Source organism: Mercenaria mercenaria, chromosome 3 (assembly GCF_021730395.1).
Source record: "Mercenaria mercenaria strain notata chromosome 3, MADL_Memer_1, whole genome shotgun sequence".
Classification (NCBI taxonomy): Eukaryota; Metazoa; Mollusca; class Bivalvia; order Venerida; family Veneridae; genus Mercenaria; species Mercenaria mercenaria.
The window spans coordinates 2,159,361-2,177,015 of NC_069363.1; the positions used below are offsets into that span (position 1 = coordinate 2,159,361).

A 17,655-nucleotide genomic window follows, 5' to 3' on the forward strand; every position below is an offset into this window, starting at 1 on the left:
TAAAACACTATGATGTGTCTATGAATTTGCTTATGTATTGGATAATCCAATGCCGGTGAATTAAATTTTACATACATTACTGGTGAAATACATAGTAAATGATTATGTGGTTGTTTGTATTTGAAAATATGTTATGTTTGTATTGCCGGTGATGTCCCTTGTAAAAGTCATAATAAATTTTCAGTTCTGTTCTGTATATTTAGTATATATTTTTTATGCTTTTTGATTTTTCATAGAATTAAGTTCATTAAACGAACAGCGGCGCCCTTTTGCAGCGCCTTTTCGGCCATCACGTGACTTTTCTTGGGGGCTAGAGATTTTCTGACCTTTCAGCCCAGTTTATGTTTTACGAACTAGCGCTTGGAATTTAATAGTAAAACATTCCTCCCTACTCTCCCTTAATTTACATCATCTTTTATTTTTTCAATTACATCTTCTTTTTCGTGGGCCTACGCTCTAAGGCTGTGTTTGTATTGCTCTGGTCTTCCGAGAAATCTACTCTTACCTATTATATTTTCTACATCTTTTTTCTGTGAGTTAGACGATATTTTGTATTGCTGATTACATGTATATTATATTCTATTATCTATTATTGTTGTATAAATTGAAGTTATTTGCTTCATATACTTTTCCCATACTTGGTTATGAACTGATACTTAAATAATGACCATATGTGTAGTGCTTCATGCATTGGCTATACTATAATTATTTGTTTAATAATTATACATCTGTTTACGCATTATTGTTAATGATTTTACGTATTTTTGCGCGTTGAGCATATTAGTTAGAGCTGTAGTTAGTTTAAGGGAATAATAAAGCTCTGAGTATTCCATTATATTTCGTCGTTGTTTATTTGTTTGTGTGTTTAAAAAATCAAGCAACTTGATTTCTTCTCCTATATTTCAGCGTAAATTTCTACTGTTCACTACACCACAATTATTTATTTCATACATTTAGATAAATAACGTCTGAGAAATGAACAAATGGGATTGAATTATTTGGTCGGGAATTCCCGATGAAACCCTACATGCTGGTGCTTGAATAGTGTAAGTGAACATTTCCGTATGAATAACGTCTAAAAATGCAACAAATGGAATCGAATTATTTGGTCGGGAATTCCCGATGAAAACTTACATGCTGGTGCTTCAATACTTTAACTGAACATTTCAGTATGAAAAACGTCTGAAAATGGAACACATGAAATCGAAATATTTTGTCGGGAATTCCCGATGAAACCCTACATGCTGGTGCTTGAATAGTTTAAGTGAACATTTTATAAGGAATTTACGCTGAATAAGTCATTTTGGTGATTAAATTCGTACTGACTACACAAAATGTCTTGTTTTGTTATGCAAATGCCTTTATTTTGACCGCTGAAATACATTTTGGACCAAAACAGAAAAAAAGATTTTCCGTTTCTAATTTGGACAGTGATTTACATACATGTTTGTTTTATACATTTTGAGTAACTATGTTCATTCATGACTTGTGCGTATCTACTTAATGTTATGTGCTTCATGTTCTAAATTAATATGTATATGAAACCTTTCACTGGCAAAAATAAACAAAAAAACAAACAACAACAACAAAAAAAAAGCGAATACAAAATGATGTCATTATTTCAAAGGGCATTTTATTGAAAGAGTAAAGACGCATTTGGCTTTGCTAGGAGATAGACGAACAGTAGTTGACCTCACTCCTCAGTCCAACCAGCAATCAGTTTCTTGGCGGCGAACGTTTAAAGTTACTAAAATAATTTTGTAACTATTAACACTTCATAAATATTAATTTAATATTTTTTCTTTTTAACATACATTTTGGAGAGAGAATGGGTCTGAAAAATGATAACTTGAACTCTAGTCGCTTTAATAAAAACATTTCAGATAGGCAGAGTGCAGCAGTATACTGTGCCATGTTTACCCGTCAGATCTCTACTTGTAAGACAAATTATTGACTTATTCGTGGTGTGTGTGGGGGAGTGGGGATGAGGGTAAGCCTCAAACAAAAAAATATAAAGTCTTCTGATTGATCAAGACTAACTTAGATACTATTTTGAGGAATTACTATTTCTAATGGCAATTAGTAAGCAAAATGTTTGGAAGACCAAGCAACTTTAGTAATCAGATTATTGATTCTCTACATTTTTATACAAGAAATATAGATTGATATTTATCAATATTTATCAATTGGTTTAAACAATATTTTTTAGCAAATATACAACAAACATAAATTTACACAAATAAAGTATTGAGAAGAAAGCTAAACTTATTTAAAAACATGTTCCTTAAAATTTATTAATTATCAACTCTGTAAAAATATCTAATTAAAACGGTACACAACGGCAATATTGCATTACGAACTGACTATTTATTTCAACACTTTTATATATTCATTACATTATAATCTAGATTCACGCTTTTGTACTCTGATATATAAAATTATTGAAATATATGGCTTATTTTACAACTCTACCCTTATAACAGCTACTTTTAATATTCTTGTATGTATATCTCAATTTTTAGATTTAATTAATTTATAAGGATAGTGCTATTGTGTAATATTTTGTTTCTAACGATATGAATAATTCTTTTTAAAAATGCAATGTGTGTCTGAATCTAGATTCTAAGTCAGTCCGGATAGTGTTAGTTCGTAAAGTGAGCGGAGTTCATATTGTTCGTAATTATGTTATTGTGTTGGTTGTTAGTTTGATGTTATTTCACCTTCAATTTTCTTTTTGAAATGACGCTCTTTTTGGCCATTCACGGCGAAACGAGTTTGTGACTTTTCTTTTAATATTCAAGAAAATCTAAGCAAGTGTGTGATGTCATTTGATAATTTTACAATATATATATATATATAATGAAGTTTTGAATAAGGTAATTTATTATATATATTATATTATTATATAACAAATTACCTTATTCAAAACTTCATTACAGTGTTATAAGTAATTAACGCGTATTGAAATATAAAAGAGACATGAAAATGGTAGATTAGGGTTGCTGAAACAATTTCTATCTTGCAGTTTGAGTGCATACATCCATCGACTTACATTGTATTAGTAATGAAGTAGAGTCCATCTTTACAGAAATTATTTTGCATAACATAAAAATAAGATCCAAATGACGTCTGTAACAAGAGGATGACATGCATCGGAGTAAGAGAATATAATTATTGATTGCTGATTGCTCTAGTATGTTTGCGTCTAATATATCTTGCCTTCTGGTACCATACCTTTAATGTGTTAAAGAATTTTCACGTCGGGATAACAATTTAGGTCTGGTGCATCATAAGCAGGTGTTTTGCCACTAAGGACGTTGGGCGGTACCTCATTGCACTCCTTTATTTGTTTATTTTCTTTCGCTTGATATGTTTGATACTGTCGTCTATTCATTTATTGAATTGTATTTTAAGGCAACGCGATCCATTCAGGCAATTTATCGCGGAATTATCAATGGACATACACACGCCTTATGATGTGTTAGTAGCTTGAACATGTCTATACCCGTTTGATATTCTTATGTATTTCTTGTTTCTTTTCAGAATTTGAAATAATTGATACTGGAATGGAGCCTCTGAAAGCCTTTGAAGTTATTGATGCGTTTGTATAATTCAAAGGTGGAGAAATAACAATCAATGTGCACGACATCTTTCTCAAATGGCTATTAGAAAAGTTAACATCAATCTGTTTCGTCTGACAATCAGTTGTCATTGATCAGAATTGAAAATATCGCGAGGTTATGGTATGAAATATTACGTGCTTATACTATGTACTCAAACAGGATGGATTAAATTTCCAATGCAATTAAGATTACACATATAGAGAATGAGCATAATTATTTGTGAGAAGGTTTTATAATAACAATAATAATATAATATATGTATTTAAATTGGATTAAAATTTTTCAACGGAGTTTGACTTAGATCTAGTGATATGATTATTTGTGGGTTTAATTATAACTATGTTTGTGAATTCAAACTAGATCTTACTGGAATATACGTAGCCAAAGCGAAGGAATATAGCTATTTGTGATAATCTGGTCGGATTAATTCTGAACAAAATTTGCAATACGCAAGAATAATTGTCAGTACAATTTGGAATATTCACAGACATAATGAAAAGATGTAACTATTGGTGATATTCTGACCGGATTTAATTTCAATACAATTCGGAATATTCATACATATTGTGAATGTATATTATAATTGATGATGACAATGTTTCATACAGGTTGAATTGTGAATAGCTATAGTAAAGGAATATCATTATCGGTGAGTAAGTTCTATTCTATTTATTGATATAATGTTATATTCATATCTGATATAATTCTCAAAACTTTAGGAATAAACATTAAAAATAATTATTGACCGTTAGTTATAATCATTATATAAAGTATACCACAAATACACCATTATCTATGATGATCTTGGATTGACCGTACCAGGAAAAATTTAAGATATTTAAATCGGAACGCAAAAATAATGATAATTTGATTTTTGAACTGACTAATAACATTTATTAAACAGAAAGGAAAGGAATAAAATGTAAGGGAGAAAATATTAATGAACATTTTGTTAAACGACCATATTATTTGCTAATATTTTAAGCCCTTTTATTCTTAAGTAAAATAATGTACGAATAATTTTATCATTTAACTTGTTTCACTTTTGATGTGAATGTACATATAAAACATTGCTGCGGTTTAGTTTTGCTTCTTTAGGGTTTAGTCTATAAGTCTCCATGTGACATTTGAAATGAGAAGCCTCGCTTTTATTGAGGACTGTTAAAAAATCTTAATGTTTGTGCCTAATTATATACAGTAGCAAATCTGCAGTAACCGTATAATCACTTATCTAATTACAGGGCCGTCGCCGGCTTCGAAAATGTGGTCCGGCCATGGGACGTCGAAGGCGTCCCGCGAGTGGCAAAGGCAGGAGAAGGGGAGAACAGGAGAGGATGTTTCCTCCTCTCGTAAGGAGGTTGTGGAGGATCTCCCCCAGGAAATCTTAAGATTTGGGATGCCCGTAAGTACCTTTTCCTTGCATCTTGAAAGCATTTTCCATTACGATTTTCAGTCAATTTTATAACAGTTTTCGAGGATAACTGTCCGACATTTGCGCAATAAATGCTGATGTATCTCGCTTCTGAGTGTCAGCCAATACAAAAGAATACAGCTTTTTTCGACCCCTCTGTGAGTCTCATCAGGCAGTGGCATTAATAATGAAGGCTTTATCAAGATTCGAACTTGACAACTTGCCGTCTATGTGAGCAACCATACACACATGTCAATAAGCGAGGTCATTAGTTTCATCGTAATAAAACCACGATCTATTGGTGAACCACGAAGGCTGAAAACTTCTGTTCACCGGATTTTTCTGACCAAAGATGCGTTTTGGAAATTTAAATGTCTTAGGTTGATTTGGAATTTCAGGTATGTCCATTTTGCAGCAATACGTTAAGCAACAAGTTAAGCATTCGGTTTCAGAATTTAAAGTAGATAGAAACGAAATTTATATTATTTTATAGTTGAGATGTACGCCGGCATTTTATTTAATTTAAAGCAATTATTTAAGATATTTCAAAATAATTAGAAGAAAGTAGCTTTCGGTTAGTTTTGTTTTATTTTACCGCGAAAAACACAATTGTTTCCAAATTTTAAACATACGAGTAATTTTTCATCAAAGCAATTAATATAGATTATAAAAAACACCCTTTAGATCATAACAGATTAAAGATATATCAGATAAGCGTTTAATTATGATTAATCCAGTCAAGCAGAGTCGATACTTTTGACACAAAGTGTGCCGAAGTTTTCACACCCCGCGGGCAATCATGACAGATACCGCTCGTTGCGGATAATTAGCAAGGCAATATTGCGGCACTTTTAATCTAAGCAAAAACTGAAACTTTATACGAAATAAAAAAGGTACGGCCGATATCATGCTCGGCCAAAAAAGTATCTAAAATAATGATCGAAATTATACAGGTAACACTATAATGATTTCCGGTATTTCATGGCCACTCCGCGCGACTCCGAGTCTGTAATAAACAATATATCGGTGTTTCGAGTGCTGTGAGATGATTTGACGAATTTTCGAGACAGTATTTCCTTACTTGGACGGAATAGCATGAAATTAGTGTGAATTTTGATATTGAAATAGTTTCCGACCATGCGAATTAGATTAAGAAATGTATCATGCATAATAAACTAAATTATTAATCATAACGAAATTAAACAAACTTTTATATCACCGCCGTTAAAGGAAAGTGATTTGTTAAATTTTTAGCTTTGAGAATTATATTTAGAGAAAAATGTCGTGTAATAATTTTATGCATTAAATTAAGAATAAGTTATTACTAGAAAATCTTTAAAATAACACCCAATTAAATTGTTTAGTATGATATAAAAATACATGCTAATTAGATTTAGAAGTAAATTGAGGGCGTGGACGGTAGCATGCAATTCCACTACCATCCATGAACAGGCTCAATCAGACCGAGCCTGCAACATTTTCGTTTTTGTTGTGTTGAGCGACCTGAAAGAGTTTCCACGTATTCTATTTTATGTAGAACGGGCTAAATTATCAATCATATATAACTGAACAAACTTCCAAATGACCACCGTTAAAGGAAACAGCTATGTTAAATTTTGATATAGAAATAATTTCTGACTTTGCAAATTTATTTTAGAAATGAATATAATCTGAAAAGTAGATCCCTCGGAAGCACCGAGAACAATGCAAACAGCGAAAATTGCAGACTCGGTTTGATTGAGACTGTTCATGAGCAGTAAAGGAAAATGCAACACTGCCCACGCCCCCTAGCACCGGCTTAAGCAGTATTCAATCTTCAGATCTAAATGAATTGAAATCAATGATCTCGAAGGACCAGAAAATATGAAGTCATGAAAAATGCACTAACTTTGGAATAATTTATAACAAGATAAACTTTAAAAATACACCAGCTAGAAAAGCAAATTCTTAAGAATTTATTATTATCATTAAGAACTATACAAAACAAACCTATAAAAATATACTTAAAAACTTTCAGATAATTTCCGTTAAAGAATAGTGACTTGTTAAATATTTTATTGAAATAGTTTCTGACAGTGCAAATTAAATTTAGAAATAAACTGATGTTAAGTGGACTAAATTAGAAACTATATAAAACTAAATAAATGTTTAGATAACGGCCGTTAAAGAAAAGTGGCCTTTAAAAATTAATGAAAATTATAGGAGAAATGATTATTTGCCATTATGAAAATTGTCTTTCTTTTATTCATTTGGAAGGAATTATAAACAATATAAAAATACGACTGCCGTATCCATTCTGAACAGAAAAATTTGGTTAATTTTAAAGTAAGATAAAAATCACAGTGTTATTTTTATTTAGAAATACTGTGTTTTTTCGCGTATCACTTTGTAAAATATAATCACCCTGCACCGAGTAATCTGAAATTTGTCCTCGAAGTTACTCGAAGGCCCATGTAAATGTGTCTAGGTAATTATTTATTCGCCTCGGAGTCACTCGAAGGAATTCCGTCAAGTGACTCGGAAACAAAAGAAAACAATACAGGTGTGTATTCCGCTAATTGGATTTCGTCTCGAGTCACTTCGAGGATTTCCTTCGAGTGACTTCGCATAAATCCTCGGAGTCAGATAGCGAAATTCCTTGACGAAAAATGGCCGTCTCGAAGAAACTTTGAGTCGGAACCTTGGTACTCGTTCTGGCCATCCTCCGAGGATCGAGTAGAATGGGTTTTTCGCGTGAGCTGATCTGTAAATAAATAAATAAATAAATAAATATAGATTTGAATATACATATATCTTGTGGCAATTTGAGTTTACAGTATTATAGTTATATACATTTTAGGATGATTATTTTAGAGTTAAAGGTGGTTCGGCATGTTTGTTTCGACTTTTTCCACAATGAAATGATCAATTTGATTAAACTCAGATTTTTGAAAACTTCAGAATATACATAGAAAATTCAACAAATAAAAAGGCACCTACATTTGAGTGCTTGAAGTTTTGCTAGACTGATTTGAAAAATTCAAATCTCACGCAAAATTTCATAATGGGAGTATACGGTAAAATCCTAACTGTCATGACATTTTCGCGAGTAAAAATGTTTCTACAATGCAGTTGTTGATAAAATTTCCATAGTTGAAAATAAGAAAATGACCTATAATTTAATGAGATAAAATGTTTAGTCCATGTTCTTATTTTTAAGATATTTGACCAAGATTTAAATCATCTGGATATTTTACGCTAATTTTAAGACATTATTTTGAATATTTTAACGTGTCATAAGTTTAAATATTATAATTTGACTTTAGCAATAAAGAAGCAGTGCCACTGTAATAAATTTACTCACAGATTTCGATTAAGTCATAAAAATGATTTTCATTTCCATACGCGGAATCCAGGCTTAATTCTAAGTTTTCCGGATAAATAACGTTAAGCCACCACTTCTGGTTTATAAAATTTGCAGAACTATCTTAATCTAGTACACCTATTATGACATTAACATTTTAGTGTTGCAGTCATGACATTAAATTACCGGTATCAGTCGGTTTGTTCTATTTGATCCCCAGTGCAAGGTACGTGTTACCTCATAGCTTGTCTGTACTGAAGTCAGCGGAGGTAAAACAATCTGACACAAGTGAGCTATCAGGGAACACTGGATGTCAAGTGGTAAAGGTTCTGTCTTTCATAGTTTGCCTCTCCTCATTAGTTGACTCAATCAAACCGAGTCTGCAATTTTCACTATTTGTCTTGTTCTCGGTGCTTCCGAGAGATCTACTTTCCAGATTTTCCAGGTCAATGTTCTACCCGGGTACCTGTCCATGCCAGAATAGTGCAATGTCTGGAAGGACACAGTGAGTCTTCCTCCAGCATGATCTAAATTGTGTCAGTTTGACTCAAGTAAAAACAAACAATATTCAATTTTCTAACTATAGAAACATATTACCTCTGCAATGGAAACGATGAAAGACAAGAAACATATTATTCCGTGTACATCCTCAATGACTCACAAAAAATATTGTTGGTAACCCTAACCCTTACCCTAACACAATAACAACATAGACAGTTAATGACAGACAAAACATAACCTTAAGGTCATTAATTGATTCGTAAAGATGACTTTCTACAAAACCTTTCTATTGAATACGTTACCAGATGTGACTTATGTTTTGCTATTTTTCTCTATTGATAAAATTTCTACTTACGTCGAAGCTAATAAAAAAAACTATATTATTAAGTTACACAAATGTCCATAAGAATGGAGAAGTATAATTTAAGTAAAAATATAACGTCTGAAAAAAGAAGGCTATACGTTCAGGACCTGACGTAATTTAGGCGGGAATGTGTTATCATAAGTAACTTGTTCATATCTTTTGACTCTCTGTTTCGTCATCATGTATTTTGCTATGTATAGAAATCAATTGTAACACCACCACTGGTTGCATAGACTGAGAAAGTCAGCAGTTTTTTTTCACACTCGGTTTTATTTACAAGGTTATACAGACGTCAACTATACTAACAGTCAATTCAGGTATAAATACATCAGCTTTTTAAATAGTATTTTCCCGCGTCAAACTTTTAATTAATTTTTATTCTTAAGTCCAAAAGTTCTATAACATAATAGTCAGTTCTAAAACTTCCACAGTTATTTTTAACCCGCTCTTAAACCCGAGCCCAAAAATCGAACTTAACCGAGCTGATCTGAACCGATCCGAACTGCTATTATCCGATCCCATTTTTGTAAAACATTTCTAACGTCCTGATTCTTAACTCAGTCCTCCCTTCTCTTGACTCAGTCCTCCTCTCCCCATTCTTCTCTCTTCCTATTATCCGACCCTATTTTTGTAAAACATTTCTAACGTCCTGATTCTTAACTCAGTCCTCCCTTCTCTTTACTCAGTCCTCCTCTCCCCATTCTTCAACTTCTCTTAATATTCTGAGTATTTATACCTTTTTCACGAATTACAACGCAATAACATGTTTACAAGTATTTCAAAATATTCAAAGCAATTTCAAAAACATGTCAATCAAAACGTCCATTAAGTACCCATATAATAGTAAACAACAGATGTAGAATCAATCACCATTGTGTATTTCCGTAAATAAATGACTGTTACCGAAACAAACAAAATAATTAGGGTCAAATCTAATAGATAAAACATTCAACGGTGATTCATTTTGTATAAATTGTAAACAACAACAATATGCTGAACAGGTAAACAAAGTAATTAACATTTCTGGCCAATTAATGAAAATTCCATCGAAAACAAAAATAAAGTAATTAAGGCTGACCAAATCAATTTCTTTTGAGAATTTCGCAATATCTGATCGGTAATAATAGTAAACAAAGTCATTTAGGCCAAAACGTAATGGATAAAACACTCCGATGTTACGAAATTTTGCTTGAGTAGTAAATACCAACAATGACCTACGCATGTAAACAGAATGCGTATCATTTGTAAGAATTATCAGGATTATCTACCAAAATCAATAACAGATAAAATAAACACAATGATTAATTAACTGAAAACTGACCTGCGAGCTATCATTGTGTTACACAATTAGAAGCATTCGTTTAGGTATTCTAAACGCTATGAAACGATAGAGGCTTCCTATATCACTGCATTGTGCTCACTTCCACAAATGGACACCGTCTACGTATACACTGATCAATTGTCGAAATAGACGCTCCCCATCTCACAACGATACACTTGTTTTTCACTTAAGTAATAGGTTGCCGTTTATGTTAAGACAGTTTCAAACAAAAATGCACAATTGAAAGTAAATTTTGTTTACTTATTGGCAAAATAATCATTAGTTCATTACAGCAACAATGATGTTTTAATTATGTTTTTAGGACAAGATCGTTAAAAGACTGAAAGTAGCATATATAAATGTGATTAGTGACTGAAAATATACAAGTATATTCAATTAACATTTTAATGTTTTGAAACAAAGAATCAATTATATTTAAGCAACACGTTTGAGCTTTAACATGATCTTGTCTTTGTATTTATTTGAAACAGTCAATCAATATTTAGACAAAACATTTAAGAGTATACATTGATTGACAAGTAAAACAAAAGCCATTATCCACCAGCTTTTATTGAGCTGACAGAGTCTGAATGGGTTTGATTGAAAACTGTTGCTTTGTTGAATATGTTTTAAATTGATTTATGTATCAAAATTCTTGGTGTAAATTTCTGGTGACAAAATATATAATTCTCCTAGAGATGTGATCAAGGGGAAATATACTTTTTTGTAAATACTATTACCTTTTAGAAATTCGAAATAAGATATATCAATGTAATGAATTGAAACAAACTTCCTACTACCATGGTAAGTCTCACCTGCAGTAACTGCCATACTAATAGCAATATGTCTCTTTTTCGCCTAGTTTTATAGTTAGAATATATTTAGTAATTATCATTATCTATACCTTCCCCGTTATTTCTATATTTTGCATCAATTATTTTGTACTTGTTGGATTTTAGAAGCAGCCCGTCTATAATGTTTTTTCTGTTAAAGATTCTTTTTTATTGTAGGCCTACTCTGAAAATCCGTGGTTGTGTTGCTCTGTGCTTCCGAAAACATTTTCCCATTATATTTGTTTAGTCACTTTAACATTCTTATCTATGTTTTACTCACAAGTTGATAGTCATAAAAGCAACATCTTTCTACATATAAGCACATCCTTTATCTGGCAGGTAAACATGAAAATGTAAGGATGTAGTTTCATTCTTTGCCAGTTTCCTATTTCAATGAGTATACTGAAATACATACTTACCTAAAACGTAATCTAACTGATAAAAAGCTGGGCAGTGTCCTCATTCCCAGTTTGAAGTATCAAGTAGCAAACAGACTTAATTTTACACCTTATATATATTCATACTCGAAATGTCATTTTCAAACTTTTATTTTACCATATAAGCATAAGGATTCTCTTTGGTGGTCAAGTGACTATGGTGGCTGACTTCAAATCTCTTGCCCCTCACTCGGGGCGTTGTATTGTTCATGTAAGGAAGCCACCCTTCCGGTTACGAAAGGTCGGTGTCCGCCGCTTGCAATATAACAATGCCCGAAATTTCATCTGGGGGTCGTCTTTCATCTTCAAAGTTGGAAAGTCGCCATATAAGTGCGTGAGTGAGACGTTAAATCCAACAGAAACAAAAGATAGGGTAACCCAAACCCTACCCACAGACCCTTTAACACTTAACTGAACCAAATATGTTTACGTCAAAGTTTTTAACGGTGTTCGATTATAAATTTAGAAAATAAAACATTTATTTCACTCCAGTACTTCTTATATATATATGAGTTATATGAGGTACTGCCATGTGCAATACAATGTGTCCAAAACGGTTGAATCCAAACCAAGACAAAAATATTTCAACAGGCAATTAAACTATTCTTTTGTGAGACATACTCGTTGTGTACATAAGGTCAAATAATATTGACAACAGAGGTCTCTGCTTATGATGATAATCACAAAACACATTTAGATCCTTGTCATACACCGCTTACATTGCAGAGGTAAGTTCCATTATTCATTTATATTAATAAAATAATTGAACTATCTGGACAAAAATTGTTATCTGCATTTGGCATTTGCTGGAAATATCTAGTGATTTTATTGGGTTTAATATATATATATATAACGGGCAGGAATCAGGGTAGAACCATTGACCTTCCGTAAGCAAGCCTCTTCACACGAAAAGTTCATCGCCCCTAGTATGGCTCGTTCCCACTTTTGTCAGAGACAAGTGATTGGAAGTCAGAGATCTTAACATCTCGGCCACGTAGGTCCATATCTAGCAAAGGTTTTATGCATAAGGAACTTAATTAAGCTTCTTTAAAAAATATCCTTTAATAAACATTTGACCTATTAGCTATTTCCAAAACATGAAATTCAAATTACAGGCAACAGAAGGGTTTCTAACATCACTAAAAGGATTTATATTTGATAAAGTAGTTAGCATTAATTTGGTATACCTTTGAATATACCGTGTTTCATCAAACACGTAATGCCATTTTAATCGGCCCAGTTGTTTTGCAGTCAGCCTTGGTACATAAAATCGAACAATTTCTGAATAATTGAAACATAATATATTCCTTGAAGTTGGTAAGGGTCAGTTAAAGTTGTAGTAAAATTGGCAGATACTCTGAATCAGGTGCAGTAGATATATAATGTACTAACTTGGATGAAATGATCTGTAGCTAAATGCAACAAAGAGGTATCTGGGACATATAACCATGCTGCTGGTAAGGAATCGAAGCATCATTCGACATACGTTTTAAACAAGCTAAACTGATTTAAAGTAGCCATTAACTTGTTTTTTTAATTTTTTGTGTTAGCTTATGAAGCCAGACATTAGCTGCTTAAAAAAATTATAAGAGAGACTGTCAATTAGTTCTTGACAGACTGTGTAAAAAGACTCACGTTTTCTTTAAAAAAAGATCTATCTTTCTTTTATACAAACATTTTTATGTCGTTAACAGACAAACATTGGTCAAGGTATGCAACAAGATACTTTACTTTATTTCGATGCAATGTCCCTTGCAAGTAATATTGATTTAACCTATTCTTGCACTCAAACGTAATGAACCCAGTCTCCCCAAGGGGAAATAAACATTTTGAAATAATCTATATAAGTCATAGTTTTCCGCACAAGACTTTAACTCGGCCACAATCACGTTTATGGGGAAAGAATTCCAAAATTGTAGCAATCAGCATATAACAATAAATGTTGTTTTACTACTGCAGAAATATCCTTCAGATAAATCATGATTAAAGAAGGTTCGAGAATTATGCATACACTAATAAATACTGGTCTAAGTTCATAATGTAATATCAACTACCTCCATTTGTCAGTCATAGCAGAAGCAATCCATCTGACCATATATTCTGTGACAACAAGAGCGTCAGCTTTCATCTAATTCTTCAGACCTATTTCAACGGATCCTTAATAGGGTTTGTGCTGATACGTACTAAAAGTTTTGATAGGCTTGACTCTTTAACAAAATATAACGTCTATGTACAATTCATATTACATTGGCAATAAGAAATTTTATATGATATATTCTTTGTGCATAAAATCTTAAAATCATTTATCGGTAATGGCAGTCTTGGTTCTAATTAAAATTTTCATTACTGTTGAATAATAATCGATACGGCCGACTGTTTTAGCTAATGGCTATCAATCGTTTCACGTCTTTTTAATAGTTGTTTCTGATCATTTGGGAAATATTGGCGAAGAGTTGAGTGTGCTTCTGTAACGAAGTCTTACATTTGTCAGAGCAAACATTCAAATTGGATTAAATTTTCAATACACTTTGGTGTTTATCGAGATGGAGTGCAGTAATATAATTATGTGTGAGTACATGCAATCCTAATTATTTTATAAAATTTACTTTACAATACAGTTTTGAAATCTTGCAGATTAAGCTTTACGGAAAGACAAACAAAATTATCTATAACCTGACTTCTCAAAACATAGTATAGATCAATGCACATATAAGTCGCTCTGTACACTGCAAATAAATATATATATTATCACATATATTAAAAATACAAGAAGGAAAATATTAGCAGATAATTAAGAGACAGCCAAAGAATAGTTTTAAAGTTGGCGACAATTTAATAAAATATTCTGCCGAGAATCAAATCTGTACTGACGACGTGTTCGTCAATGAAGGATGGTATTTTTCTAGGTTTCCTGTGTATTGTATATTTTATTCTTTAAGGTAATAGTACAATTACATACCGAACGAATAGCATTTAGAGTTTCAAACAAACCAAAAATGTTTTGCTTTGAATTAACGGCATATTAATTATGTGGAATTATGCTTATTTACCGTATTTTGCTACTGGGTGAAAACCACGTTTAACAAAATTATCAGAAATATAGAAGCAATCAACGCTTTTCAGTTACGAAATGTGAGAGAACTGTTTTAATTTTAAAACAATGAAATATAGTTGGTTGTTAAGGTTAATGTTTACACTGAAAACGCATACATTCTGTTAGTGTATCCTTAGCATTCGTGCAACTTTCCGAATTCAGCACATCCCGCAATGTTACGTATGATAAATGTGGAAATTAGTTGAAAAATGAAGGAGGAAAAACATTTGTTTATAATGTATTCCTTTCTATTTTTATGTTTTACATAACTGCAAAGATCGAATATCTGATTTAATTAAGAAAATAAAAATTATATGCTTTCTTTGTAAAATTTGAAATTTTCATACAGAAAATAATCTCCTGTTAGCCATGAATTTGTGTGCTGTGAACGAAACCTCCCTGAAATGCATTTATAGATATGTCTAAGAAATAACTTTTTTCAAAAATGAACGACATAATTTATAAACGGAAAATATATGTAGTATGCTTATTTTGTTATTCATTTCTCATGAACTCCTAAAGAGTTTTTTTCTATTCTTAACTTAAATTTCCTTCCCTTTTGATTGATTAATTGCACAAACACTGTTCATAATATTAAAACCAGATTAGAAAATGTTTAAACTTATTTTGGTTAATTATGACTTTATTACATGATCACATGAAATGTTTGAGCCTATGTCAATAAAAGAAATTGCTCATATCAATAAATTTTATAAGTGATCGTTTGTTCATTGTGATAACTTTAAGTCAGTCGCGTCGTTAAGAAACATTTAACTATAACATAGATTTTAAAGAAACTGAAAACGTCGGTAGGTGTTGGTATATGAAGGGAACCACGTTTCACAAGACATAGTATATCATCGCTAAGTGCAAGTATATTATAAGGACTAATTTTCTCAACCTATAGCATAATGCCGCTAATTGTGTAGTTTGTGCGTAGAAAGTGCTTACATTCCTGCGTGCTAACTGCAATAGAACCGTAATGTTTAATTCATGTCTTCACTACAGGTTTATTGTATTATACACATGTATACACATGTATGAGGCTATAAAAGTATTATGTCATTTAATGCCAATAAAGCTATGTTATGTTATGTATATACATTGTTACAAATACAAAATGTAGTTTAGATCAAATTCAGAGCATTATAATTTTAGTAATCAAAGCGTTCAATTTCGTGGAAATCATTTTTCAACAGTTCTGCCAAACTCTAAAACCATCTGCTTATTCAGTTGTGCTCTACCGTGCCATGATTCAAGCTCAAGTTTTGACAATTAACTAGCTGACACGTGATATTTTAGAAAACAGTAGTTCAATGACATTGAAGTAAGAAAACAAACTATGTAAGCATGGGCATCTTATTAGTATATTATTTCTAAATTTACAAAAAAAAAAAAAAAAAAAAAAAAAAAAATAATAATAAAAAATTTAAAAAAAAAACAAAGAAATCCACCAGATCTAAATTTATGGCCATGCTCACACCTACATTCGAAAACATATTAATACGCTAAAGTATTAGATATATAATAATAATTATGATACTTGTATTCAATACACATGGCATATGAATGTTGACTAATTTGTAGTAATCTTGTGAACTAAAAGAAACGGGAATATATTGAAACCAATAAACCACTAAAATTCACATGTTTTCCACCTAGACCAAGTTCATACCGATATGTTTATAGATAAATGAAAAATTAAATGTTCAGGGTGTATGTGTATTGCATTTTTAAATATTTTAATCTAATTGATTTGACCATCGTATATACTGCTTTAATTGTATTTATTTATTCTCTTTAAAATGAAAAAGTAATTTTAGGACGGTCAGGGTTTCACAGCGGATCTGTCAAAAAAAGAAAATAAGTAAATAAATAAATAAAATGAAATAAAATAAAAAAATATAACAAACAACATATAATTCGATTAATCTTTATGAGCGGAATGTTCTCTCTTAACATTGCATAATATTCCAAATATGTTTTGAAAACGGACATATTCTATTCTATAAGACACAATGCAATTATCCTGAATACTGATAACCAGTCACTATTTCACCATCATTTATTTCATGTCATTGTATATATTTAAACTGATAAGATTTGTTATCAAAAGGAAAACAATTTTTCTCTCATGCAAATCGACCATTCTGAGTATTGACAACAAAAAGGTATCTCAATCAATTCGCAGTGAGTCACTAGTTACAATCTAGTAAAAAGAGTAAAGACGGCTTATGTCAAAGTGTTCATAAAATGATTTTTAAACATATATCATTGAAGAAGTAATCTTTATTAAAAATTTCGTCGCTGTATATTGTGTTTAAATTGGTAATAAAAATTCTGGTTTAGTAAAAATGAGTGCAGCATTAGGATTAAAATATTTATAAGGTGTTTAAGGAAGATAACAAAATAAAGATTCCACGTGGGTATGAAATATGTCTCGGTCTTATTTATTTAAGCATCAGATATGATATTTAATAGTTACTTAAGGAATGCTTATGTGTGAAATGTACTATTAACCGTCTTCCGCCAAGTTCTTTGTCCAAAATTCTTACTAAGTGGAATCACCTTGTGATATTAGTAGGAAAGTTAGAATCAGTTAATATTCTAACATCACTAAAAGGATTTATATTTGATATAGTAGTTAGCATTAATTTGGTATACCTTTGAATATACCGTGTTTCATCAAACACGTAATGCCATTTTAATCGGCCCAGTTGTTTTGCAG

The 17,655-nt window shown here is 31.5% G+C and overlaps 1 long non-coding RNA gene across 1 annotated transcript in view; it reads left to right on the plus strand.

The window, feature by feature from the left end:
• Window positions 1-17,655, plus strand: part of LOC128555459 (uncharacterized) — a 75,184-nt gene that overhangs the window by 49,711 nt on the left and 7,818 nt on the right. Inside the window, exons 5-6 of the long non-coding RNA XR_008370068.1 lie at window positions 3,544-4,272; window positions 4,865-5,025. This is a non-coding gene — a long non-coding RNA (uncharacterized LOC128555459). The remainder of the gene's footprint in view (window positions 1-3,543; window positions 4,273-4,864; window positions 5,026-17,655) is intronic.